Source organism: Sus scrofa, chromosome 16 (assembly GCF_000003025.6).
Source record: "Sus scrofa isolate TJ Tabasco breed Duroc chromosome 16, Sscrofa11.1, whole genome shotgun sequence".
Taxonomy (NCBI): Eukaryota; Metazoa; Chordata; class Mammalia; order Artiodactyla; family Suidae; genus Sus; species Sus scrofa.
This window is the reverse complement of record NC_010458.4, coordinates 31,708,486-31,734,688: the sequence shown is the minus strand read 5'-3', so window position 1 is coordinate 31,734,688 and position 26,203 is coordinate 31,708,486. Positions and strand designations below refer to the sequence as shown.

Genomic DNA, 26,203 nt, shown 5'->3' with positions numbered 1-26,203 from the left:
TTACTTTTTAATTTTTGTCCATAAGTAATGTTTCTTTGCCTATCCTATTTTACATAGCATTATTGAAGTACAACCTTTATTTTAATCCACACTTTGTAGATAGTTTGCCTTCTTTATTTTTATTATTGCAGCGCTACTCTAGTTTTATTTCCCCCACTAGTGCTCATTACAATTTCTTTTCTTTATCTTTATAATTAAATAAGTAGGTATCTTTTTCATTAATTTACTTAGAATACAGTGGGGTCATGAGGAGTTTAATTTGAATTGTTTTTATAAACTATTTTATTCAAAAGTTTTGTGACTGATGCTGCATTTTAGAATCATCATTTTTTATTCAACCTCAAATGTTTATATGTCAAACTTTGTGACTTCAATTTAAAAATAAAAAGATGTTAAATAATACCCATTGATTAATTAAAAACAAGTTTAGAAGAAACAAGGTGGGGCCATAAATTTTAACCTAGAGATTTTACAGGCTCTTATTTCTAAGGAACAGCCTGAATCTTAATTTAGAAAAGTGTACAGTTCTGTGAGGTTTGGCAAACAGAGCCAAGACTTAGAGAGCTCCATTATCCCTCCAAATTTCCTCCTATCCTTTTGTGGTCAAATCCTTCTGCCAACCCTAGCTCCTGGCAACCACCAGTCCACTCTCTGTCCTTTTCCCAAATGTCGAATGAATGGAACCATATACGGTATGTACCCTTTTAGGCCTGATTCCTTTCACTTAGCAAAATGCATTTGTAGTTCATTCACATTGTGTGTATCAATAATTTTGTTACTTTTAATTGCTAATTAGTGTTCAATTACAGTGTTATTCTCCTTATTCCATAATATGGGGGTACCAGTTTGTTTAGCCATCACCAGTTGGAGAAAAGTGAGTTGCTAATTTTTGACAATCATGAGTAAGTTTGCTGTAAACATACTGGGTTTTGTGTGGACACAGGTTTCCATTTCTCTTCAGTAAATATCTAGGAGTGATATCACTGGGTCGTATGGTGAACATGTATTTAATTTTAAGACATTATAAATCTATTTTCTAAATGACTGTACATCGCTTCTCGGCCTTGGCTAAAATCAAGTGTAAAATGACTGTACAGTGTTTTTCTACAAGCAATGCCAGTTCTAAATCCTTGCAGCTATGTGGTATTGTTAATTTCTTCTTTTAAAAAAGTTAAAAATTTTTATTCATTCTGTGAGGTGTATAGTGCCATTTTGTACCACTACAATGGTGATACAAATCGATTCAATTTGCACTTCCCTAAAGACAAATAATTTTTAATATCTTTTTATGTGCTTTTTTTGCCATCCATACGTCTTTTCTGGTGAACTGTCTGCTTGACAGTTTTGTCAATTTTTTATTAGGTTGTTTTATTTTCTTGCTGAACGTATGTATGTATGTATGTATACACAAATATAGACATATATATTTATTTTTCTTTTCCTGGATAAATAGCCTCTGTCTTATATGGATTTTCAAATTTTATCCTAGCCTATGAATTATCTCTTTTTTTTTGCACTGCTCTAAGTACTTCTTCCCCTGATTTATAGTACAACTTGCCTTTTATTTTAAAGACTTTTTTTTAGGGTACTTTTAGGTTTATAACAAAATTAAGAGGGGGGATACAGAAATTTCTTATATATCTCCTGCCCCCATGCTTGCATAGCCTCCCCCATTATCACTCACCAGAATGGTATATATATATTTTTTTACTCAAGGATGATCCTGCAATGATATATGGCAATCATCCAGAGCCTATTAGTTTACCTTAGGGTTCACCCTTGGTGTTCTCTGAGCCTCCAGGATCTGTGGTTTGGGGTCTGACACTAGCTTGTGGAGTCTCAATTGCCATAGTTTCAAATTTCATTTTCTTTTTCTTCTTCTGATGTTCTGATTTCATGAATGTTATACTTTTGTAGTTGTTCCATAGTCCTTGAATATTCTGTTCTATTTTTTTTCCCCAGCTTTGTTCTGTTTGTTTTATGAGGAATCTACTGATAAATCTCATGGTGCAGAGATTCTTTCCTCAGCTGTGTCCAAGTCATTCTTCATTTCTGTTACAGTGTATTATCTCTAGCATTTCTTTTTGATTCTTTAGACTCATATCTCTCTGCTTAGATTACACTTCTGTTCTTTTATGCTGTTAGCTTTATCCATTAGAGCCCTTAGCATATTAATCACAGTTGTTTTAAATTCTGTCTGATTATTCCAACATCCCTGCCTTTGCTTCTGATACTTGCTCTGTCTCTTCGAGTTATGCTTTTTTCTTTTGGTATATCTTTTTGTTAATAGCCAGACATGCTATACCAGAAAAATAGAACTGCTGTAAAAAGCCTTTAGTAATGTGTTAGTGAGGTGTGAGGGGAGAGCACGTGTTCTATATTCCTGTGATTAGGTTTCAGGCTTTTAGTGAGCCTGTGCCTCTGTATTGCAAGCTTCACAGTATTTCTTTCCTTTTATCTCTCCCTTTAGATGGGACATGATGGCTGGCGTGGGCTGGAGTTTGGAACATATCTGCCCTTGGAGAAGGATAGAATTAGATCGAGTTGAGTAGTTCTCTTCCTCTTAATTATTTTGGCTCTGCTAATACTCCAGCAAGTGAGGCTCTGGTTAATTAGTTTCACTTGAGGGCAGGCCTTGTTAAAAGGAAGGGAGTGCTCTGGAATGTTTCAAAATGGTTCCTTTTCCCTCTTGCCGGGAGGCTGAGGGGTTTTCTCTTTCATATTTACTGTGGGAGTTTAGTCAAACTCCTGGTGGTAAATCTCACAGTATTGATGACAAAGTCTTCCTTGAGTGTTTATTTCACTAGTTATCTGAACAATTAAAGTTCAAATTTTCCTACCCAGCGGAGGTTCCTGTGGAGGTTTCTGCTGTGATTGTCTGGTAAGCCAAGACTCCCTGTATCTGTCTTCAGCCAAACTTAGGTCAGTGTTTTGCTGTGTGTCCTCCCCTTCTTATAGATGAAGAAAGAGTTATTAATTTTTCAATCTGTTCAGCTTTTTAATTTTTATTAGGACAGCATGGTGAAATCCAAGCTCGTTACATGTGGAACCATTAAATTATCTTTTCATTCTTGTAATAGTGTCTTTCACAGAGTGAACAATTTTAATTTTGGTAAAGTACAATTTACCAATTATTTCTCTTAAAGATTATGTTTTTGGTGATGTAGCTAAGAATTCTTTCCTTAACCTAGGGTCAAAAAGATTTTTTTAATGTTTTCATATGCAAATTTTATAGCTTTATATTTTTTGTTAGATATTTGAATTATTAGGGTTAATTTTTTTTTTGTCTTTTTTTAGGGCTGCATCCTCAGCATATGGAGGTTCCCAAGCTAGGGGTGGAATTGGGGCTGTAGCCGCTGGCTTACACGACAGCCATAGCAACACGGGATCCGAGTCGCGTCTCTGACCTTCACCACAGCTCATGGGCAACCCTGGATCCTTAACCCACTAATGGAGGCCAGGAATTGAACCCGCATCCTCATGGATGCTAGCCAGGTTTGCTAACCACTGAGCCATGACGGGAACTCCCAGGGTTAATTTTTAGTAATGTGTGAGGTTTATATTTTTTTTTGGTTTGTTTGTTTACGAAACTGTTAATTGTTGTCAGCAACATTAGTTGAAAAATCTCTTTTTTCCCCAGTATTTGCTTTCTGTCAAAACTCAGTTGCCAATGTTTGTGTGGGTATATCATTGGATATTCTATTCTGCTAAGTTGATCTATTGGTCACCCTTGGCACCAACATCATACTGTAATCTGGAAGTCAATTAGTGTGAGCCTTTCAACCTTTTTTTTTTTTTAACAATATAATTTGGCAATTCTCTTCCCTTTATTTTCATATAAATTTTTGAATTGGCTTGTTCATCTATTCAAAAAGTTTTGTTTGGATTTTGATAGAGATTTCATTAAATGTATAGATCGTTAGAGGAGAATTGTCATCTTAAACATTAAGTCTTCCAACCTATGAACAAGTTATAGCTCTACATTTATTTAAGCTTTGTTTGATTTTTTAATCAGTATTTTGTATTTTAAGCAAAAAGTTAATAAATGCATTTTATTAGATTTCAAACTAATATTTCATTATTATTGGTTCTATTGCAAATGGTACTTTAATTTTGAATTCCAATATTTTATTATTATTATTATTATTCACTTGATTTCGATGTAGTGATTTTGAAACTTGTGACTTTTCTAAACTCACTTATTAGTTCTATGGTAGTGTTTTTTAGATTTTTTTTTTTTTAAGCATAGACAATCATCATTTGTGAGTGGACAGAGTTTTATTTCTTCTTTCCCAATTTATATTCATTAAATTTATTTTCAATGCCTTATTGAACTGGCTGAAACTCTAGTACAATGGTGGATAAGAATGGAAAGGGAATACAGTCTTGCCTTTTCTCAATTAAGGGTCATAAGTTCAGTCTTTAATCATTAAAAGATTGTACATAATTACAACTATTTACTAAATGTGTGATCAATTGTGCAGCAAAATCATTTGGGACTTAGATTTTTTGTTGGAATGTGTTTGACTATGAATTCAGTTTCTATAATAGACATTGTCAACTGAAGGGAACATGAATTATAAACAGATAAAAAAGCGATTTATTTGAATTCTTAGAATTGTAATTCATGGATCACAGATTCTGGAGGAACCCAAAATATTGTCCCAATGGAGGATAATGGGTAAGGATTTTTAGGGAAGAAGAGGGAAGTTCACGCAGGCTTACATAGATTGTTTGCCAAGAATTTGGATTGGAAGGTAAATTTGTTCTATATATATGATTGTATTATAGAACACATCTCATCTGTTACCAGGGAAATGTATGTTTTTTTTTCAGTCCAGAAAAAGTTGTATTCTCAGTGTTATTCTTTCCTTTTGGCAACTCAGCAACTATTTAGAAGTTTTATTTCAGAGACTTCAGCAAAAGTTCAGTCCAGGCAGTAAACATAGAGGTTCTTCAGTCAGTCTCATTCATTCCTGACATAGCTCCTTTCCCAATTATTCAGACTATTATATTATTCACTATTCAGATTATCTGTTTCTTCTTCAGTAATTTTGGTAGTTTGTGTCTTTAAAGGTATTGGTCTGTTTCATCCAAGTTTTCAAATATATCTGAATAAAATAGTATTCCCTTATTACTCTTTTTTAGTATCTGTTGGGTTTTCACTGATGTATCTTCTCTTATCCCCATATTTTAATTTGATTTTTTTCTTTTTTTCTTGGTCAGTCTGGGTAGATGTTCATCAGTTTTATTCAGATTTTCAAGGAACTAGCTTTTGTTTTCATTAAATTTTTCTATAAATTTTCTAATTTTAATTTCATTGATTTATGCACTAATTATGTTCTATTTTTTTTGTGTTATCTTAGAAATACATTTTCAAATATTTGAATATTTTAAGAATATATTTTTGTAATTGACTTTTACAATTTTTTTATGTAATGATTTTTTTTCATTATAGCTGGTTTACAGTGTTCTCTCAATTTTCTGCTGTACAGCATGGTGACCCAGTTACACATAGATGTACACATTCTATTTTCTCACATATCATGCTCCATCATAAGTAACTACACAGAGTTCCCAGTGTTACACAGCAGGACCCCATTGCTTATCCATTCCAAAGGCAACAGTCTGCATCTATTAACCCCAAGCTCCCAATCCATCCTGTTCCTTCCCCCTCTCCCTTGGAAACTATGAGTCTATTCTCCAAGTCCATGATTTTCTTTTCTGTAGAATGGTTCCTTTGTGCCACATATTAGATTCCAGATATAAGTGATATCATATGGTATTTGTCTTTCTCTTTCTGACTTACTTCCTTCAGTATGAGAGTCTCTGGTTCCATCCATGTTTCTGCAAATGGCATTATTTGGTTCTTTTTTATGGTTGAGTAGTATTCCATTGTGTATATATACCACATCTTCCTAATCCAATCATCTGTTGATGGATATTTGGGTTGTTTCCATGTCTTGGCTATTGTGAATAGTGCTGCAATGAACATGCGGGTGCATGTGTCTTTTTCAAGGAAAGTTTTGTCTGTTCATATGCACCCAAGAGTGGGATTGCTGGGTCATATGGTAGTTCTATGTATAGTTTTCTAAGATACCTCCATTGCTGTTCTCCATAGTGGTTTGTACCAGGAACATTCCTACCAACAGTTTAGGAGGGTTCCCTTTTCTCCACACCCCCTACAGCCTTTGTTATTTGCGGACTTCTTAATGATGGCCATTCTGACTGGTGTGAGGTGGTCTCTCGTGGTAGTTTTGATTTGCATTTCTTTAATAATCAGTGATGTTGAGCATTGTTTCAAGTGTTTGTTGGCCATATGTGTATCTTTATTTTTTTTTTTTTTGGTCTTTCTGTCTTGTCTTTTTTTTTTTTTTTTTGTCTTTTTTGTTGTTGTTGTTGCTATTTCTTGGGCCGCTCCCGCGGCATATGGATGTTCCCCGGCTAGGGGTTGAATCAGAGCTGTAGCCACCGGCCTACGCCAGAGCCACAGCAACGCGGGATCCGAGCCGTGTCTGCAACCTACACCACAGCTCACGGCAACGCCGGATCGTTAACCCACTGAGCAAGGGCAGGGACCGAACCCGCAACCTCATGGTTCCTAGTCGGATTCGTTAACCACTGCGCCACGACGGGAACTCCCATATGTGTATCTTTAAATTTGATTTTATATGGTCAGCCATATAAAATGTATTTATGAGTTGTATTTTATTTAAGTTAACGAGGTTGATTTTATGGTATGAAATATGTTCTATCTTATTGAACATGTGCAGTTGTTAAGAATGTGTATAAGAGCTATTGTAGGAAAAATCATATATATATATATATATATGTGTTAATGAATTTCAAAGAGAGTATTGTTCTGATCTTCAAAATTTTAACATTCATTTTCTGCATACTATTTCTATCCAGTGCTGAGAGGGGAATGTTGAAGTCTCTAATTTAGTTGTGGATTTGTCTATTTCTCTTGCAGTTTTGCCTTATGTAGTATGAAACTGTTGTTGGTACATACATATTTAGTATTTCTCTGTCTTTGAGAACTGAGTCCATTATCATTATGTCCTATCTCCCTTTATCTATGGTAATGTTTCTTATTCTAAGTATTTTTTAAAGTTATATTTTGTCTAATATTCATATAGCTACTCCAGCTTTTTAAAAATTTGTTTTCATATATTATAATTTCACATACTTTAACTGTGCATTTATTTGTTGAAACAGATAGTATATCTTGCATTTTAATCTTATCTTACAATTTCTCTTTTAATTGATGTGACTATTAACACGACTGGTATAAATGTGACCAACGTGGTATCTGTTTCTGCTTATTCAATCTGTTTTTTTGGGGGGGAAAGTTTCTTTCTTTCCTCTTCCTTTCCTTTGGTTTAAGCACTTATTAATGATTTATTTTTTTTCCACTTTTATTATTTACATTTTTTAAATTATAGAGATTTCCTTAGTTTTATAATATACTACTCAGTTTAATTAGTGTTTGCCTTTAAATAATACTATATTTCATCACATTTTGTGGAATTAACTTAAATACATATTTTGTTTTTAAATTACCTCCCAACCTTGGGCTATTTTTGTCATACATGTTACTTTTTCATATTCTGTAAACACACAATAAATTGCTGCTGGTTTTATTTTAGATAGTATGCTGGTTAATTCCATGTGCATTGAGAGTGTTTTGGAATGAGATTCATATTTAAATTGGTGAACTTTGGGTAATGCAGATTCACCCTCCATAGTGTAGATGAACCCTAGTCAGTCTGAACAATTAATGAAGACTGGCCTTCCTGAGTATGGGAAAACATTCTCTAGAGGACAGCATTTGGACTAGAGCTGCATCATTGGCTCACATGAGTCTTTTTTTTTTTTTTTTTTTACTTTACTTCCTTTTTTTTTTTTTTTTGCTTTACAATGTTGTGCCAATTTCTGATGTATAGCAAAATGACCCAGTCATACATACATATACATTGTTTTTCTCATATTATCTTCCATCATGTCCTATCCCAAGAGACTGGATATAGTTCTCTATACAGTAGGACTTCATTGCTTATCCATTCTAAGTGTAATAGTTTGCATGTGTTAAGCCCAAACTGCCGCCTCCGCCTTGGCAACCACAAGTCTGTTCTCTATGTCTGTTTCTGTTTTATAGGTAAGTTTATTTGTGCCATATTTTAGATTCCACATATAAGTTCTATCATCTTGAGCCTGCTGGCCCATAGTGAAGATTTGAGACTTCTCAACCTGAATAATCACATGAACCTATTGGTTACAATAGATCTTTCCCTCTCTGTATCTTTTTCTCTCCCTCTCCCCGTCTCTTCATATTTATACTTGGAGACCCCTGACTAATACACGTAGCTATTTTTAGAGTAATTAAAGGAAAGAAAAAAGTGTTTTTTAACCTTTGTTTATTTTGTTTTATCTTACATGTTCAGTATACTTAATTACTTCATATGGATTCAAGTTTCAGTCCTCAAATAATATTCTTTAGCCTGATAAACTTCCTTAATATTTCCTTTAGTGCTGATCTTCTAGCTACATGTTCTCCATTTATCTGAATCTTTATTTTAAATGCATTTATGAAGTATATTTGTGGGAAGAGAATTATATTTTGACAGTTTTTTTTTCTTTTCAGCACATTTAAACATCACTCCATTGTTTTCACTTGCATAGTTTCTGATAAGTGTGATGTAGTTGATGTCATTCTTACTCTCATTTCTTCATTGGTAATGTTTCAGTTTTCTTTTGTTTCAAGAATTTCTTCATTTTCCTCTGCCTTTGGTATAATGTGCGTATGTGTGTGTTTTGTGTGTGTGTGTGTTTTCAATTTATCTTGCTCACTGTCTCTGAGCTCTTAGATTTGGTTTGTTATCATAAACCTGGGAAAATTATTGGCAATTATTTCTTCAAATATTTTTCCTCCCATTCTGCAATTCTAATTTTATGTAGGTTTTACCATTTGATATTGGCTCAAAGTTCTTGAATCCTTTACTATTTTATACTCTTATTATCATCATCATTATTATTAATTTAATTAATCTTTCAGTTTGAGTCATTTCTTTTAATCTGTCTTCATTCAAGTTAGGTCTTTATTCTTTCATTAGTTAAGTTGCATTAGTTAATTCTTTAACTGAATTGATGAGTCTGTTGAAGGAACTCTTATCTTCTATTACACAATTTTATTTCTAGCATTTGCATTTAATTCTTATAATTTCCATCTCTGCTAAAAGTATCCATGTGATTTTTCATTTTTCACACCTTTTCTATTAGAACATTTAATTAGTTATAGTTACTTAAAAGTTTTCTCAGTTGTAACATATGTGTCGTAGCTGAGTTTTTCTTTATTGACCTCTTGGCAGTGAGTTGTTTTTTCCTTATTTTTTCTATGCTTCATAATTTTTTGTAATGTTGAGTGCTATATATATTTTTTTGTAAAATAATATGTTATTCTACATCTAATAGTTTCAATGTCTGGAAATAGTAACAGCATTCATTTTGTTATTCTTTATTATCAGGATTTAATTTAATCAAAAAGGGAGATGAAGTAGATTTGAGATTTATTATTTCTATGGTTACCCTCAGTGACAACAGGATTCAGAATTTTCAAGTGATTTCTATGTTTAGATTGGGGATTTTCATAGGCCAAGAAGATTTTCTCAATGCCTATTCCATTCTCAGCTTTAATTCTTTGTTTTAAACCTCAGAGATTGTCTCTATGTTCTTATGTGTCTCTCAGCAGTATTACACTCAACAGTTATTTGCCTGGTAGTAGGAGTTTTTCCCTGTTGTTTTGGTTAAATTTTAGTCTTAGGAAGTCACAGTTTCCAAGAAGGAGATAAATCGGACAGGCAAAAATATTACAAAGACTCAATCCACCATTGGTAGCTTTGAATATGGAGAAAGAAACCCCTTGATTTTAATGCCCTTACTATTGCCTTAATTTATCTGCTTGTTATCTCTGGTCTGGATGTGGATAGACACTACAGGAACTTCCTTGATGTTAGATTGACCCTCTTTTAATCTATCCTTCACATTGTCAAATATATTTTTTAAAGAATTCATAAAGACTTTGGCACATCCACAACTGAAAGTCTTTCATGGTTTTATAGTACAATGATTCATGCATTATTCTTTCATTCATTTGTAAAAATCAAAAAATTTTTTTGAGAATTTACTACCAGTGTCTACCCTAAGTGATCAAAATGTATCAATCATGTAGTAGTCATAAAAACTTTATGAAGAAGATATTGTTATTCTTTTTTTTGAAATAAGAAAGGTGCAATTTCCAAAAGATATATTTAATTAATTAATTTATTTACTTATTTATTTAGCTGCACCTGTGCCATGCAGAAGTTTCTGAGCTAGAAGTGAAACCATGCCACAGCAAAGACCCCAGCAGCTGCAGTGACAATGCTGGACCTAATCTAACCCACTGTACCAAGGGAATGCCTTCAAAAGATAGATTTTTAAAGCCAGATATAAAATTCTGGCAGCCTAATTTTCAAAACTCATAGACTTAACCAACAAATATCCTCTGGCTGCTAACTAAATGCTAGTTATGCACTATGCTACATGCAGGGTCTGTTTGAAAAAGAAAGAGAGAGAGATAGTCTTATAGCAACAAAATTATATGACAGAGAGGAAATGGCAAAGAAAGGTGAAAATGTTATAAATGTTATGAAAAAATTTACCAAGAGCAAATAATTAACCTCAAAAAAGAACTATAAATCTTGAATAGTAATTCTGAGATTTCTAAGATGCATTCTGTTATAATGAATATATCATAAACAGAAGAGAAAATAAAAAATGATCAAGTGAAATAGTGATATATGTTAAAACTATTGAGATTATCCACTTCTTGAGTGAACTTTGATATTTTGTGTCTTTTAAGGACTTATATTTCTTCTAAGTTGTCTAATTTATTGGCATAAAGTTGATCATTGTAGTTCCTTATTTTCAGTATTAAAATCTGTAGTGAGAGTACCCATCACGTTCCCAGGTCAGGGATCACTGATATTCATTGACCAATGTTCAGTGTCTTAAAAAATTGTTTACCATTAATTTTGTTGATTTATTGGATGTTTCAGGCCGGGGGTAAAGCCTGTTTGGGGAAGAGGAGTTCTTCCCATAGCATGCAGAAGTTCCTGTGCCAGGAATCAAACCTGCATCACAGCAGTGACCTGAGCCACAGCAGTGACAATGCCGTATCCTTAACTATTAGGCCACAAGGGCACTCCAAAGCAGATTTCTTTTCATTTTTCTTGGTAGAAAGCAGAGATATCTAATGTAAATTGGGTATAAAATCAAGACTATACACAGGAAGAACTAAGGGATCTCCGCCCCCCCTTTTTATTTTATTCGCAGAGATGCTGGTGGGGATCCTAAAGGTAAAACTCATGAAAGTTTGATGACACTCCTAAGACTGGGCTCCCTACATACCTTAATAATTTGGTAACTAGAAGGAAATAAAATTCAAGAAACAATTCTGGATTAATATATAATCATTATGTCTATAAATGGCTGAATTGTTCAGTGAAGGAGTGAAAATATATATAAGAGAACATGAAGGACTCAGGAGTAGTCTTTGGAGATGAAGATGTAGAATGAAAATGTTCTTTACAGATGTTTAAATCAGTGATTTTTGAGGAAAAAGCATGCCCCATTCCCAACCTCATCTCCCAAGGAAGTATGTAAAATCTCTTTCATTTGAGAAGAATTTTGTTTGAAAACATAAATAGCATCTATTTAACATCCTTGTTTTACAAATAAAATCATCTAAGATTAATTAAATAAATTGTGTGCCTTATCACAAACATCATACTTGGCAGCAGAACTACTTGAAACATAAAGAATTGTATTGAAGTAATTTTTTCCTTGATGCTGAATCTCCATTTTGGTTGACTGAGGTTGAACCATGTCAATCTACAGTTTTTTGTTTTTTTTTTTTAATTCCTTCAAGTATTTATACTTTTGGAATGTTATTTTGTAGCCCCGTACCTCACCAGGTGAAATTTGTAATGTACTCTCCCATGTCTGGTAGTCTCTGTGAATTGTGTCAGCAAACATAATGTGTCAGAAGTGATGGTATGCTAGTTTTTAAGCTTAGCTTTCAAGAGCATTGCATTTTTACACTCACTCTTTCCCTTCCTCTCTGCACCCTTCTCCACAATGAGTATAAATTCAGGCTAATCTCCTGAAGAATGGGGGAACACATGCAATGAAGACAAGTTGTCACTGCTGAGGTGATTATGGACAGGCCTGTCCAAAGCTTACCCTGTCAGCTGACCCTGGAATGATATTCAAATCCAGCCAAGACCTGCTGAGTCTTGTTCTTTTAATCAGAACTGCCTAAAAAAGTACAAAATTGTAAGATAAGCAAACACTTAACCATGCAGTTTTGGAGTGGTTTGTTCTATAGCTATTGCGAACTGATCTAGCCATCTAGTGTTATGTAAAAAAAATATAGTTTTATTCATCTCTCTTGACAGAATTTTCTCATTATTTTCCTCTTTAGCAGAGAAATAAAAATCTTATTCATTGTTTAATACCAAAGATTTTCTATTTTTTAAATGTAATAATTTTAATTTTTTCCATTATATCTGCTTTACAGTGTTCTCTCAATTTTCTACTGCATGGTGACTCAATTATACATACATGTATAGATTCTTTTTTCTCCCATTATCATGTTCCATCATAGACATAGTTCCCAGTGCTACACAGTAGGATCTCATTGCTAATCCACTCCAAAAGCAAGAGTTTGTATCTATTAACCCCAAGCTCCCAATCCATCCCACTCTCTCCCCATCCCCCTCGGCAATCACAGTCTATTCTCCAAGTCCATGATTTTCTTTTCTGTAGAACGGTTCCTTTGTGACACATATTAGATTCCAGATATAAGTGATATCATATGGTATTTGCTTTCTCTTTCGGACTTACTTCCTTCAGTATGAGAGTCTCTAGTTCCATCCATGTTTCTGCAAATGGCATTACTTGGTTCTTTTTTATGGTTGAGTAGTATTCCATTGTGTATATATACCACATCTTCCTAATCCAATCATCCATTGATGAACATTTGGGTTGTTTCCATGTCTTGGCTATTGTGAATAGTGCTGCAATGAACATGCGGGTGCATGTGTCTTTTTCAAGGAAAGTTTTGTCTGTTCATATGCACCCAAGAGTGGGATTGCTGGGTCATATGGTAGTTCTATGTATAGTTTTCTAAGATACCTCCATTGCTGTTCTCCATAGTGGTTTGTACCAGCAACATTCCCACCAACAGTGCAAGAGGGTTCCTTTTTGTCCACACCCTCTCTAGCATTTGTTACTTGTGAAGCTCTTAAGGATGGCCATTCTGACTGGTGTGAGGTGGTCTCTCGTGGTAGTTTTGATTTGCATTTCTCTAATAACTAGTGATGTTGAGCATTTTTTTATGTGCTGGTTGGCCATCTGTATATCATCCTTGGTGAAATGTCTATTCACGTCTTTTGGCCGTTTTTCCATTGGGTTGTTGGCTTTTTTGCTGTTAAGTTGTATAAGTTGTTTGTATAATTTTAGAGATTAATCCCTTGTCAGTTGCATTATTTGAAACTGTTTTCTCCCATTCTGTAAGTTGTCTTTTTGTTTTCTTTTGCTGTGCAAAAGCTTGATTATGTCCCATTGGTTTATTTTTGTTTTTAATTCTGTTGCTTTGGAAGACTGACCTGACCTGTTATGGTTGATGTCAGAGAATGTTTTGCCTATGTTCTTTTCCATGAGTTTGATGGTGTCTTGTCTTATATTTAAGTCTTTAAGGTGTTTTGAGTTTTTTTTGGTGCATGGTGTGAGGGTGTATTCTAGTTTCATGATTTGCATGCAGCTGTCCAGGTTTACCAGCAATATTTGCTGAAAAAACTGTCTTTTTCCCATTTTATGTTGTTGCCTCCTTTGTCAAAGATTAATTGACCATAGGTGTCTGGGTTCATTTATGATTCTCTATTCTGTTCCATAGGTCTCTAAGTCTGTTTGGATACCAGTAACACACTGTATTGATTACTGTGGCTTTGTAGTATTGCCTAAAGTCTGGGAGAGTTGTGCCTCCTGCATAGTTTTTGTTCCTCAGGATTGCTTTGGCATTTCTGGGACTTTTGTGGTTCCAAGACCACAGATTTTCTGATTTAATTATGCACATTGGTAGTTTGGCACATTATCGGGATGACTGGTTACACGTTTTGATACAGGCTCACAGTTATGCATCTCCAACATAAATAATACACTTCTAAAGCAGGTTGAAGAAACAAAATCAAACTTTCTCTATTTATCTATCTTTAATATTTATTATCTATATTTTTAATCTCTATTTTTCTCCTTTAACTCATATATGAGTTTCCAGGAGTAACTCAGTTTTTCTTAAGAGTCAGGTAGAAGTTTGGGGCAGAAAAATGTTATCTCCTAAATTATAGCCCCTTGTGAATTTAATCTCTCACACTAGCCTTTCATAGATTTGAAAATGTTAGTGCTATCCTGAGAGGTTTGGCAGTCTCTATTATATTTAATTGCAAGTTTTTCTGTATATATGATAAGGCTTTGTTTCAGTTCTGCATCATAGAGTTGTTTTCTTAAAGACATTTGAACAACAGTTTAAGATTTACTTTTAAATTCAATCAATTGTATAACTATCAATAAAAATACCTCAACTTTGATGACAAGCAGATAAACAGATACCTTCCAAGCATTTCTAAATTCATGCAAAAACAAGCAGTGACAGCTGTATCGTAACCTCATCCATTGCCTGACAGGCAACACATTTCTTTGGCATAAGTGATTAGAAGAATTTCCAGCTTAGAGAAGATACAATGTGATAAAAGATAAGTGAAAGAATTGAAGAAAAATAGTAACTCCCATTTTTTGAGGGCATTCTCTGTGTGCAATTTTTCTAGTTCCAATCATCTATCTATCTATTATAATTACCATTTAGTATTTATAAAATCTTTATAAAATACCCTATGATGAATTATATATGTCTTCATATGATGACACTGAAATTATAACCAGGAAACCAAGTCTGTGTTCCTATAATCTGTCAGTGGTGAGGAATGAGGCCTTGAGAAAGATAATGCTCCCAGGACATCTTACTTGACCACAAAAACCCAGTACTGTTTGACTCTCAAATGGGTTTGTGCACTTGTCTTTATGATCATGCAATCTCACCTATATTAATCTATCACTGTTTTCCATCTTGTGTTATGATTATCTATTTATGTGTTTATCAACAGCCCAGAATATGAGCTTCTTGAAAGAAAAAAAGACATGTATTTAACTCTGTTGACTAATAAAGCATAACAGAGAATTCTAGCTGAGGATATATTCAACCTCTTTGGTTTAAGTCTAGAGAGGCTCAGCATGAGGGAATATCAGGTTTGTTAAAGGTCGATATAATATGTATGTGTGAAAACCAGAGGATATTTTACAGGTCCATATATGAAAGAGGTGAGTGGCTCATCCATTCCAGTAGAACGGTAGCAGCTGAGCACTCTTCTGTAGGCTCAAAATACAAGTATAATTACCTAAATGAAGTGAATGAGCCATCTGGAGGGGAGTAGGCAGTTAGCATAGGTGACAGATGATGATGGCTCCCAGGTAAGGGTAAGCATCATAGCCTCTCACTCTGAAGTAAAGCCTATGCATTAACAAACCCACCCATGTGCATAGAACTTCTTAAACTTTTATTTCAAGGGAAGTTCATTATTATATATAAATGAATACTCTATTCATGGGTCACCAAAGATTTGAGAGAAGCCGACAACATATGCAAGAAAGGTTCATATAAATAAACAACATCACCTTAGGAGAAAAAAAATAAGAAAATTTTTGATGTATAGTATAGAACCTAAAACAAAACTAAGTAGAGTCATCACATAGAGTTGAAAAGTATTTCTGAAAATCTGGAATAAGATGCCAATTAAAAATAACTCTTAGAAATTTCATTAGCTTCAAAAATATAACACCAAATAGAAGGGGAATAAGTGAAATTGAGGAAACTGTTCGAAAGAAAAGCTCAAAAGCAATGGGATTCAGAAGTTGAAAGAAAAAATACAGAATTTAAATTCTGGATGGCCCAATTTTTATTTAGAGGTTTGACAAAGACTGAATAGAGAAAATGAAAAGAAAGATTTTCAAAGAGACAGTGCAAGAAAATCAAGCTAAAGAGAGATATCTGTAAACTGAAATGGCCTACTAAATGCTAAACAAGATTAATGAGCAAGACCTAATTAAGCCTATTCCTGCTTGGGGCAGAACAGTAAATTAACAGCTACCACAATAACAACAATAATAATCACAAGTAGCAAGGATTGAGTGCTTACAATAGTATGCTATTTTACAATGATCCTCTCAATTTTTGCCCATCTGCCTACCTCCTACGTACCTTCATTTGTCCTGGATCTTTAAATATTGGTTCTTTCTGGTTTCTGTCCAATCTGTTAAGCCATTTGTCCCTGCAAATTATTCCAGAGATCCTTATTTTGGGATACATCTCTCTTCACAGAAAGGTGATGAGATGTGTTGTCTGAAGCCTTGCCCTTTGGAAGGATTTCCCCTCATGATGAGGCCATCTTTGATTCATGAGTATTTTATATTTGGCTTATCTTCACATGTCTGGTTGACCCATCTGAGAACAGAGTTCAAGCCATTTTATCTTTTTAGCTGATACCGGCAGTCTTTCATTAGGTTATTTAGGGAAGGGCATCATTTAACTGTGGCAGGTTATTGAGGTTCTGGGACACCTCTTCATGCAAGCTTACTTTGTACCACATGAACATTCTCAAGCTTGATTCCAGATGCACTGCCTCTACTTTAAAACTGATTGATATTTTACTTATCTAATGGTATGACTTGGTAGGTCTGACATTGTTCAACTCATGATGAACTGTTCTGGTCAAATGGTCACTTGGTGTTTCCATGGTTTGGGAACATAGTCACAGGTTTGGGATTAGGATACGGTTATCTTTGAAGGGGCATTATTTGTTGAAATAGTTTCAGACTACAGCACTGTTCCAGCAGTTTTTTTCTTTTTTCTTTAAAAAATAGCTGATTTACAATGTTGTGACAATTTCTGCTGTACAACAGAGAGACCCGGTCATATGTACATTCCCTTTCTTATATTATCTTACATAATGGTCTATCCCAGGAGACTAGTATAGTTCCTTGTGCTATACGGTAGGACCTCATTGCTTGTCCATTCTAAATGTAATAGTTTGCATCTCATAATCCCCAAATCCAGTCCATTCCACTCTTCCCCCACTTGAATTTGGACCGTAAGTCTATTCTCTATGTCTGTGACTCTGTTTATGTTTTGTAGATAGGTTCATTTGTGCCATATTTTAGATTCCATATATCAGTTCTATTATGTGGTATTTCTCTTTCTCTTTCTGATTTACTTCACTTAGTATGAGAATCCCTAGTTCTGTCCATGTTGCTGCAAATGGCATTATTTTGTTCTTTTTTATGGTTGAATAGTATTTCATTGTTTGTATGTACCACATATTCTTAATCCATTTATATGTTCATAGACATTTTGATTGTTTCCATGTCTTGGCTATTGTGAATTGTGCTACAGTGAACATGTGGGGGAATGTATCTTTTTTGAATGAAAGTTTTGCTGGGTATATGCTCAGGAGTGGCGTTGCTGGATCATATGGTAGTTCTGTATTTAGTTTCCTGAGGTACCTCCATACTGTTTCCCATAGTGGTTGAACAAATTTACATTCCCACTGACAGTGCGGGAGAGTTCCCTTTTTTCCACACCCTCTCCAGCATTTATTTGTAGACTTATTAATGATGGCCATTCTGACTGAGGTGGTACTTCACAGTAGTTTTGATTTGCATTTCTCTAATAATTAGTGATTTGGGCATTTTTTTCATGTGCATACTGACCATCATATGTCTCTTTTGGATAAATGTCAATTTAGGTGTTCTGCCTATCTTTTGATTGGGTTGTTTTTTTTTTGTTGTTGTGGAGTTGTATGAGTTGTTTGTATATTTTGGAGATTAAACCCTTGTCGGTTGCATCATTTGGAGTTTTTTTTTTATGATTTCCTTTGCTGTGCAAAAGCTTGTAATTTTGGTTGTCCAATTTGTTTATTTCTTTTATTTCTCCTTCCTTCCTTCCTTCCTTGCTTGCTTTCTTGCTTTTTAGGGCCATGCTTGTGGCATATGGAGGCTCCCAGACTAGGAGTCAAATCAGAACTACAGCTGCTGGACCTCCACAGCCACAGCAGTGCCAGATCCAAGCTGCATCTGCAACCTACACTCTATACCATAGCTCATGGCAACACCAGACCCTTAACCCATTGACCGACGCCAGGGATCGAACCTGCAACCTTATGGTTCCTAGTTGGATTCGTTTCTACTGCACCACAATGGGAACTCCTATTTATTTTTTTTCTATTGCCTTGGAAGACTGACTTAAGAAAACATTTCTATGGTTGATCTAAGAATGTTTTGCCTATGCTCTCTTCTAGGAGTTTTATGGTATCATGTCTTAGGTTTAAATCTTTAAGCCATTTTGAGTTTATTTTGTGCATGGTATGCGGGTATGTTCCAGTTTCATTGATTTACATGTAGCTGTCCAGTTTCCCCATCACTATTTGCTGAAGAGACTGCAACTTTATATTCTTACCTCCTTTATACCTCCTTTATCAAAGATTAATTGACAATAAGTGTCTGGGTTTATTTCTGGGCTCTCTATTCTGTTTTATTTATCCACGTGTCTGTTTTTCTACCAGTATCACAGTGTGTTGATTACTGTGGCTTGATAATATTGCCTGAAGTCTTGTTCCAGAAGGTTTTGGATAGGCTGATGGGATGTCCTTAGACGCAGTTTCTATTGAAAGGACCTTGCATCTTTTAGGAATGGGAATGCATTAGTACCCTTGCTATTCTTAATCATTGACTGGGAGCAGTTGTGGGAAGTGTGAACTTAGGGCAAACATGGTAGTGGATCCAAAAGTAGAGTAAGCAGTGTGATTAGTCAATGGTGATCCCTGAAGCAGAATATCTTAGTAGTACATTTTTATGGCTTCTATAAATTTCTATCAAGTATTGTGTTTTTTTCTCGCTGATTATTGGTTGAGTTTTTAATTGCCTGCTCTTAGCCACCATGATTCACATAGGTTTTTCACATTCCTGACTGGTGAACTAAATGGGAAATATGATGGACAGATGAACGCTGAGGTGTGCCACCCAGATCTTCCTGAGGAAGGGCTTGCTGCCTGTTTGTGTGGCGTGTTGTCAGCAGAGACTACCCAACTTGGATTCCTTTAGAATCTCTTTAGCTTCAGAGAACTGCTTTGCTGAAGTTATGTTTGTCCAACAATTGATCAAGGCAGGGTATAAAAAGTCAGCAGTTTTCCAGTGTGAGACATTCAGCCAGACATACTAACTCCAGAATACCCAGCTGGATTTGCCCACATTTTATAAGTTCTGCATTAAATTTTGTATCTTCTGCCTACATTGCTTTATCCTCCTTTTCATAGATGCTGATATCTAATAAATATTTCACAGCACTCCATTTCAATCTGCTTCAAAAGAAACCAACCAACATCACATCAGAGCCAGTACCCCTTCATCCTTGAAGTATTTGAAGGGAGTATAATCACTGCTTCATTACTCCTACCCCTGGACAAATATTGGTTTTTATTTACTGTATCAATTGGGGGAGAAGGGAAGAATTTCCTACTACAGTAACTCTTACTGTGCAGGTGAAGGAACTATTAAGAATGTTTTGCCAATTGTTAAGTACATCTAGTCCAATTAGACATTTGTGATCTAGGGAGATGAGCCCAGATTCAGTGATGCACCAGAGCTGGTTTGCCCTGGCAATCAGTAGCTGATCATGTACATTTATTTCCAATCTCATGTTCAGTCTCATTTTGTTGGGAGTTTGAAATCAGTCATGGTGTGAGGATTTAGGCCATGAAAACAAACAACTTCTATAAAAAATTAGGATTTTTTTCCTTCTCAGAGAGCATATTTGTAAGCATTAACTAGTGTGCTGCTGACCAAAGACATCTGTGGACCCAGTAACCCCCCGTGAGATGGGCCTGAACTAGAGCTCATTTTAGTACTGACCCACATGTGCACCTATTGGAAGGAGGGAGATGGCACTGATTTCTTGAATATCAGCATAAAAGTAAATTGCTTATCTAACACCCCTCAAAGAATCTAAGTACCCCTCTTTCACAGATATCCTCTGAAAAAGGACTTGGGCAATTACAGTATATACTTGCTGTGCTGTTGCTAGATCGTTCCTTGCAGAGACCAAGCCTCTAGTTAGTAAGTCTGGGTCTAAGAATTCATTTAGGCCTGGTAACTGGACAGTGGATTATAACTGATATTTCATATTGCTAACCTCATTCTTCGGTGCATCCCTTCTTAATATCTTTGATTATATTTATTAATTGGTTATATATTTCTTAGCTGCCCATTTATGTCTTGTGAGTCATCTCCTTAGTTTTTCAGTGTCATACCCTTCACTGCCCTTCCAGCTTTGAAGCTTATTACATTAATTACATCCACCATGGTTCACAGAGATAAATGCTACTACCCAGCCTCTACTATTTCAGGTCTGCGTCATCTCCATTATTACCTGGGAGCAGGGTTCTGTATTAACATCTCTTAACTGGAGTCCCAAAATATGGAGCACAGACATTAATGAGATTTTAAACTATGCTAATGCCTCTCCCATTAGCACATTCCTCATTGCCTTGGGAAACAAAATGTCTTTCAGTCCTTCCAAAATAATATAGCCAGTTGATGAATTTTCCAATTTTGTATCAGAGATCTACTTTAAAGTGTTCACTTTTCTGAGTCTCAAGCTGTTCCTTTATACTGTCTATGCAGACTGTGGTATACTTCTCAGTTTCCATAGCTTTGTGAGCCTACCAATTCCTCAACCCCCCGCCCCTTCTTCATACTCTCTCTCTCTCTGTTTCCCTGGTGAATCCTAATACATGCATTGATTGATTTTTTTTTTCCTTCAGAGGTTTTCTTACATATTGTATTTATGATGTGGACTTTGGTATTATTTAACTTTTTAGTTCATGCAGAATTTTTTTTATTACTCAAATGAATTTATCACATCTGTAGTTATATAATGATCATAACAATCCAATTTTACAGGATTTCCATCCCATAACCCAAGCACATCCCCCCACCCCCCCAAACTGTCTCCTCTGGAGACCATAAGTTTTTCAATGTCTGTGAGTCTTCTGCAAAGAAGTTCAGTCTATCCTTTTTTTAAATTCTACATGTCAGTGAGAGCATTTGATATTGGTGTCTCATTATATGGCTGACTTCACTTGGTATGATAATTTCTAGGTCCATCCATTATGCTAAAAATGCTGGTATTTCATTCATTTTAATGGCTGAGTAATATTCCATTGTGTATATGTACCACATCTTCTTGATCCACTCCTCTGTCGATGGACATTTAGGTTGTTTCCATGTCTTGGCTATTGCAAATAGAGCTGCAATGAAGTTTAAAAATTTGGGGGGTTCCTGGCATTGCTCAGTGGTTAAGGAATCCGACTAGGAACCACGAGATTGTGGGTTCGATCCCTGGCCTTGCTCAGTGGGTTAAGGATCCAGCGTTGCCATGAGCTGTGGTGTAGGTTGCAGACGTGGCTCAGATCCTGCACTGCTGTGGCTCTGGCGTAGGCTGGTGGCTACAGACCCCAAGCCTGGGAACCTCCATATGCTGTGGGAGCGGCCCTAGAAAAGGCAAAAAGACAAAAAAAAATTGGGGGACTGGTTTTTCAATAGGGCATATGTTAGAACTTCTTGAATATTACAGTTAGGGAACAATAACATGTACCTTTGTAAGAGAACTGATCTTAAAGTATAGACACGATCACACCTGGTGAATGGGTTATTTCTGTCTTGAAACTGGACTGGAGTATAAATTTTTAATTCATTGTCTACTTTTGTTATTCAATAAATAATTACCCTCTTCAATATAAGCAGTTGTAGAAGTAATTCTTTTGCATCAGTGTAAAGTAAAAAGGTGTGATGTCTTATAGTTAGTTGGACTTTATTCAGTTGCAAAAAGAGATTCACATTTCCTCAAGTGAAACAGTGTGTTTTAGGGATGCATAGAGAATTAAAGGAAAGAGGAAAAACCTATTGCTAGGCTTAAATAGAATGATGGAACTGAAAGGTAGTTTTGGTAACAGTGCAAATGAAGATGATATGGTCAATCTAGTCTCTCTCTGTACTTTGTTTCATATTCCTGCATGACCATTAGGATTGATTATGTATTTCCTTGTTTTCCCCTCTGAATCAGATTCTTTATGAGTGAAACTCTGAAAGTAGTATTCAGAAACTTGTCCTAGTTCTGGTCAGTCCAGTGGGCACTTGCCCGTGACCCAGAATTGAGAAGCACTGCTCTTTACTAGTGATCCACCATGAGCTCTTTGTCTCTGCCTCTTGTCGCTAACTGATTTTATTTTCCATTTCTCTCATTTAGTCTCTTAAGGGAAGATCTGACTGTTTCTATCAAACACAATCTTTAATACGTAGTCTTTTTATAAATTTATATATGTATATGTATATGTATATATGCATGTGTATGTGCTCATGTACAATTGCATGTATAGTTAGACACATGAATGTTCTCACATGCTATTGTACAAGAGCAAATGCATTGTTTAAATTTATCTTTTTTTTTTTTTTTTTTTTTTTGCTTTTTAGGGCTGCACCTGTGGCATATGGAAGTTCCCAGGCTAGTTCTTGAACTTCCCTTTTCAGTGGTAATATCCTGTTTTTTGTCCTTTTTGAGTTTGTTCCAATCACATTCGCTATTCATTAAACACGATAGTTCTATTTTGCATCTTCGCAAAAAGAAGGGGTCACACTTGGTCAAAATCTGGAGCACTAGATTCGCTGCTTAGTCTACTTTGTTGTTGTTGTCTTAGGTTTTTGACAAGATTATAGCATCACAGAGAGAGTCAAATGGCTCCATGTATTATCTTAAAATCCATTCCAACTATGGGATGACTGAGCTTCAGGTTGGACAGATTGCCAAAGTCCAAAAGTTTCATCATTTCCTTATTGTCAGGATCCAATTCAGTGATTTCCTGATCCAGGGCTGAGATCTAAGGAACAAAATGCTTTCCTTTCTCTCTCCTTCTGCAGCATGATGGGGATACCTTTCATAAGGCCATTTTGAACCTCCTTTATCAGATGTCTGCTATCTTGTTGTAGAAATTCTTGCTGGAAATCATGGCAAACTCCTTGTACATATGGAAGTTGTTACTCAGGCACATGTAGAACTTCTCTATGAAGGCCCAGGCCAGCATCTTCACAGTTTTGGTGCAGATGCTGCTCATGTTGCCAGGTCCCTGGTAAAAGGGCCCAGTCTCTTTTGTTAATCCATTTCCTACTGTCTTATTTTCTGTAGAAGGTCCATTTTCCTATAAGGTGTACCAGCATGTTACAAAGTATGTCTTCATAAAAAACAGAGATTGACCTACCCACTGGGATCACAGTGTGGACATAAGAGATCTGACGGATACTGTTGCAATTTTTAGAGTAGTAAGACTAGGTATACATTAGAAGAAAAATGTTATTGAGATCAAGAATTTAATGGAGTTCATTGGTAGAAATCAGAAGTCAGTCTCAGCATTGAGTTCATTGTTCTCAGCACAGTAAAATTTGATCCTGATTAGGAGCTCCGTACCTTGACATAACGTGTCACAAGTTGTGGGTTATTCTTTAACAGTATTATAGGAAGCTTGTACTACTTTGTATTTTTACTGCACAATTAAGATTTGATTATTTTTTATTTATTTTTTTATTTCCCAAATGCATTATTTTTTTTCTACTGTACAGCATGGTGACCCAGTTACACATATATGTATACATTCTTTTTGCTCATATTATCATGCTCCATCATGAGGGACTAGACATAGTTCCCAGTGCTACACAGCAGGATCTCATTGCTAATCCATTCCAGAGGCAGTAGTCTGCCTAAATTCATGGGTTTTAACTTACTATTTTGCTCATCTGTATAGAGTGAAGAATGTAACGTAAACACTGAGCAGATAGGGAAGAAGCAAAGATGGATAGGTCTGAATTGTTATGTATAAAGCTTAAGGACCACTGTTATAAAGAAAACCATGGAGGTCCTATTCCTTTGTCAGTAAATCATGAGGGCGATCAGTGGGGATTTATTACCTTCAATCTTAATAAGAGGCCAACCTCCCTCCTAGCTCATTATTATTTGAGAAAACAATTCTCATCCTTAAAGCTGTTTTAAACTGACTGTTCTGTTACTTGCAGCTAAATGCTTTGTAACTGATTTCCATAGTTAAATGTATTAACTTTTTTTTTAAGAAATCTATGACATAAGCAAAGCAAGTCTTAATAGCTTCATTTTAAAGATGTGAATTTTGCAGTTTGGAAAAAATCAAGTGGGCCACTTAGTGGCAAATCTGCAATCAGAATTCTAATAATTAATATTTGAACTAATAGGTATTATTATACAATGTGACATTGCCTTTCAAGAAGAACACATGCAGAATCACCAAATGCTAATGGTCAGACTTCTACACATAGTTTCTCTCTGCAGAAAAATATTTCAAAGGGGGAGGCCCATTCTACTCTAAGTAGATAGCTAGAAGTAAAGTGATGATGGATTGATTGCCCAAGTAGGAAACACCACTTACTGAACCTTCATTCTTTCAATTGTTTATTCATTTATCCATTCAACACATAGGTATTGAGTATTTTCTATGTGTCATGAAATATACCAGAAGCTGGTCAAAGTATAGATAAACTTGTGTGAAAGAATCATACAGTATATAAATCTTATAGATGTATTAAAAATAAGTGGAATGAGATGTTTCAGTTCTATGAATTTAATCCTGGATAGAATTCCTCCCTGACCCAGGGATCCAGGAATAATTAGCAATGGAAAGAAGAGCTAACATATTTATTGGATAAATTTGAAAGGTAGTATCATTTGTGGTTAGGATTTATGTGTCAGGAAAGAACATCAACCTCATAGAAAATGTCAAGAGATATCAAGACTCCAAAGGAGATGACAAAGCAAGCAAGTAGGTTGGCTTAATAGATGCTGACAGTAGATAATGGGTCTTAGTACATCAACGTACAATGGTTTAGTGCTCATAGCACAGCAAACAGAACAAGCATCAGCATGGTGACACTGGTATCCATAACCTCAAGTACCACTAGTGATGTAATGGGCCAGGTAATGGCCTCACGCCCAGTCAGTGGCACTGTTGTTAAGGAACCCAGGAGTTAGGGTCAACACTAATGCAGCAGGCAGTAAGCGAACGGGCCACCTCCCTTGGGGAACAAGTTCTCACGTGGTAGTCCCCCTGTGGTTGCCTTGACTAATTTAATTGCCCATGTGACTAGCTTTAGAAATGACTCAGGGTCAGGATGGTGAGGGTTGCAGTATGGTATACTCAGTAAATGTGTGTTGAAAGACCTGGGGCCAGTGGTGGATTGTATCTTCTAAAATGTTTCCTTAGAGTCTGATTTCCTGGATTCAAGGAAGTCTGTAATTTACAAGTACCATTTACTAACTCTAGGTACATGCACAACTTATTCCACCTCTTTGTTTTCCCATTCAGAATGTGAGATTTTAAAGATGTCTTGCCTATGGGATTGTTTAAAGTAGGGCCTGGAATATAAAAATACATGTATACAGCATTTTATTGCTCTTTGCAGATACTGTGTTTTTTAAAAAATTAAAGGTTTGTACCAACCATGTGTTGAGCAAGTCTGTTAGCACCATTTTTGCAACAGCATTTGCTCACTTTGTGTCTCTGTGTCACATTTTGATAAATCTTACAGTATTTCAAACTTTTTCATGATTATATTTGTTATGGTTATCTGTGATCACTGATCTTTGATGTTATTACTGTAACTCTTGGAGGGCTCAGATGATGGTTAGCATTTTTTGGCAATGAGGTAATTTTTGAAATTAAGGTATGTACTTTTTTTAGGCATAATGCTATTGTACACTTAATAGACTACAGTATAGTGTAAACATAACTTTTATATGCTCTGGAAAACCATTTTGACTAACTTTATTATGATATTTACTTCATTGCAGTGGCTTGGAGCTGAACTTTTAGTTTATCTCCAAGGTATGCCTGTATTGAATAAAATGTTTATTTTTTACTGTTAT

The 26,203-nt window shown here is 35.4% G+C and overlaps 1 long non-coding RNA gene across 1 annotated transcript in view; it reads left to right on the top strand.

The window, feature by feature from the left end:
• The window catches only part of LOC110257315, a 62,992-nt gene continuing 39,444 nt past the window's right edge, over positions 2,656-26,203 (top strand). The window contains exon 1 of the long non-coding RNA XR_002339767.1: positions 2,656-2,881. This is a non-coding gene — a long non-coding RNA (uncharacterized LOC110257315). The remainder of the gene's footprint in view (positions 2,882-26,203) is intronic.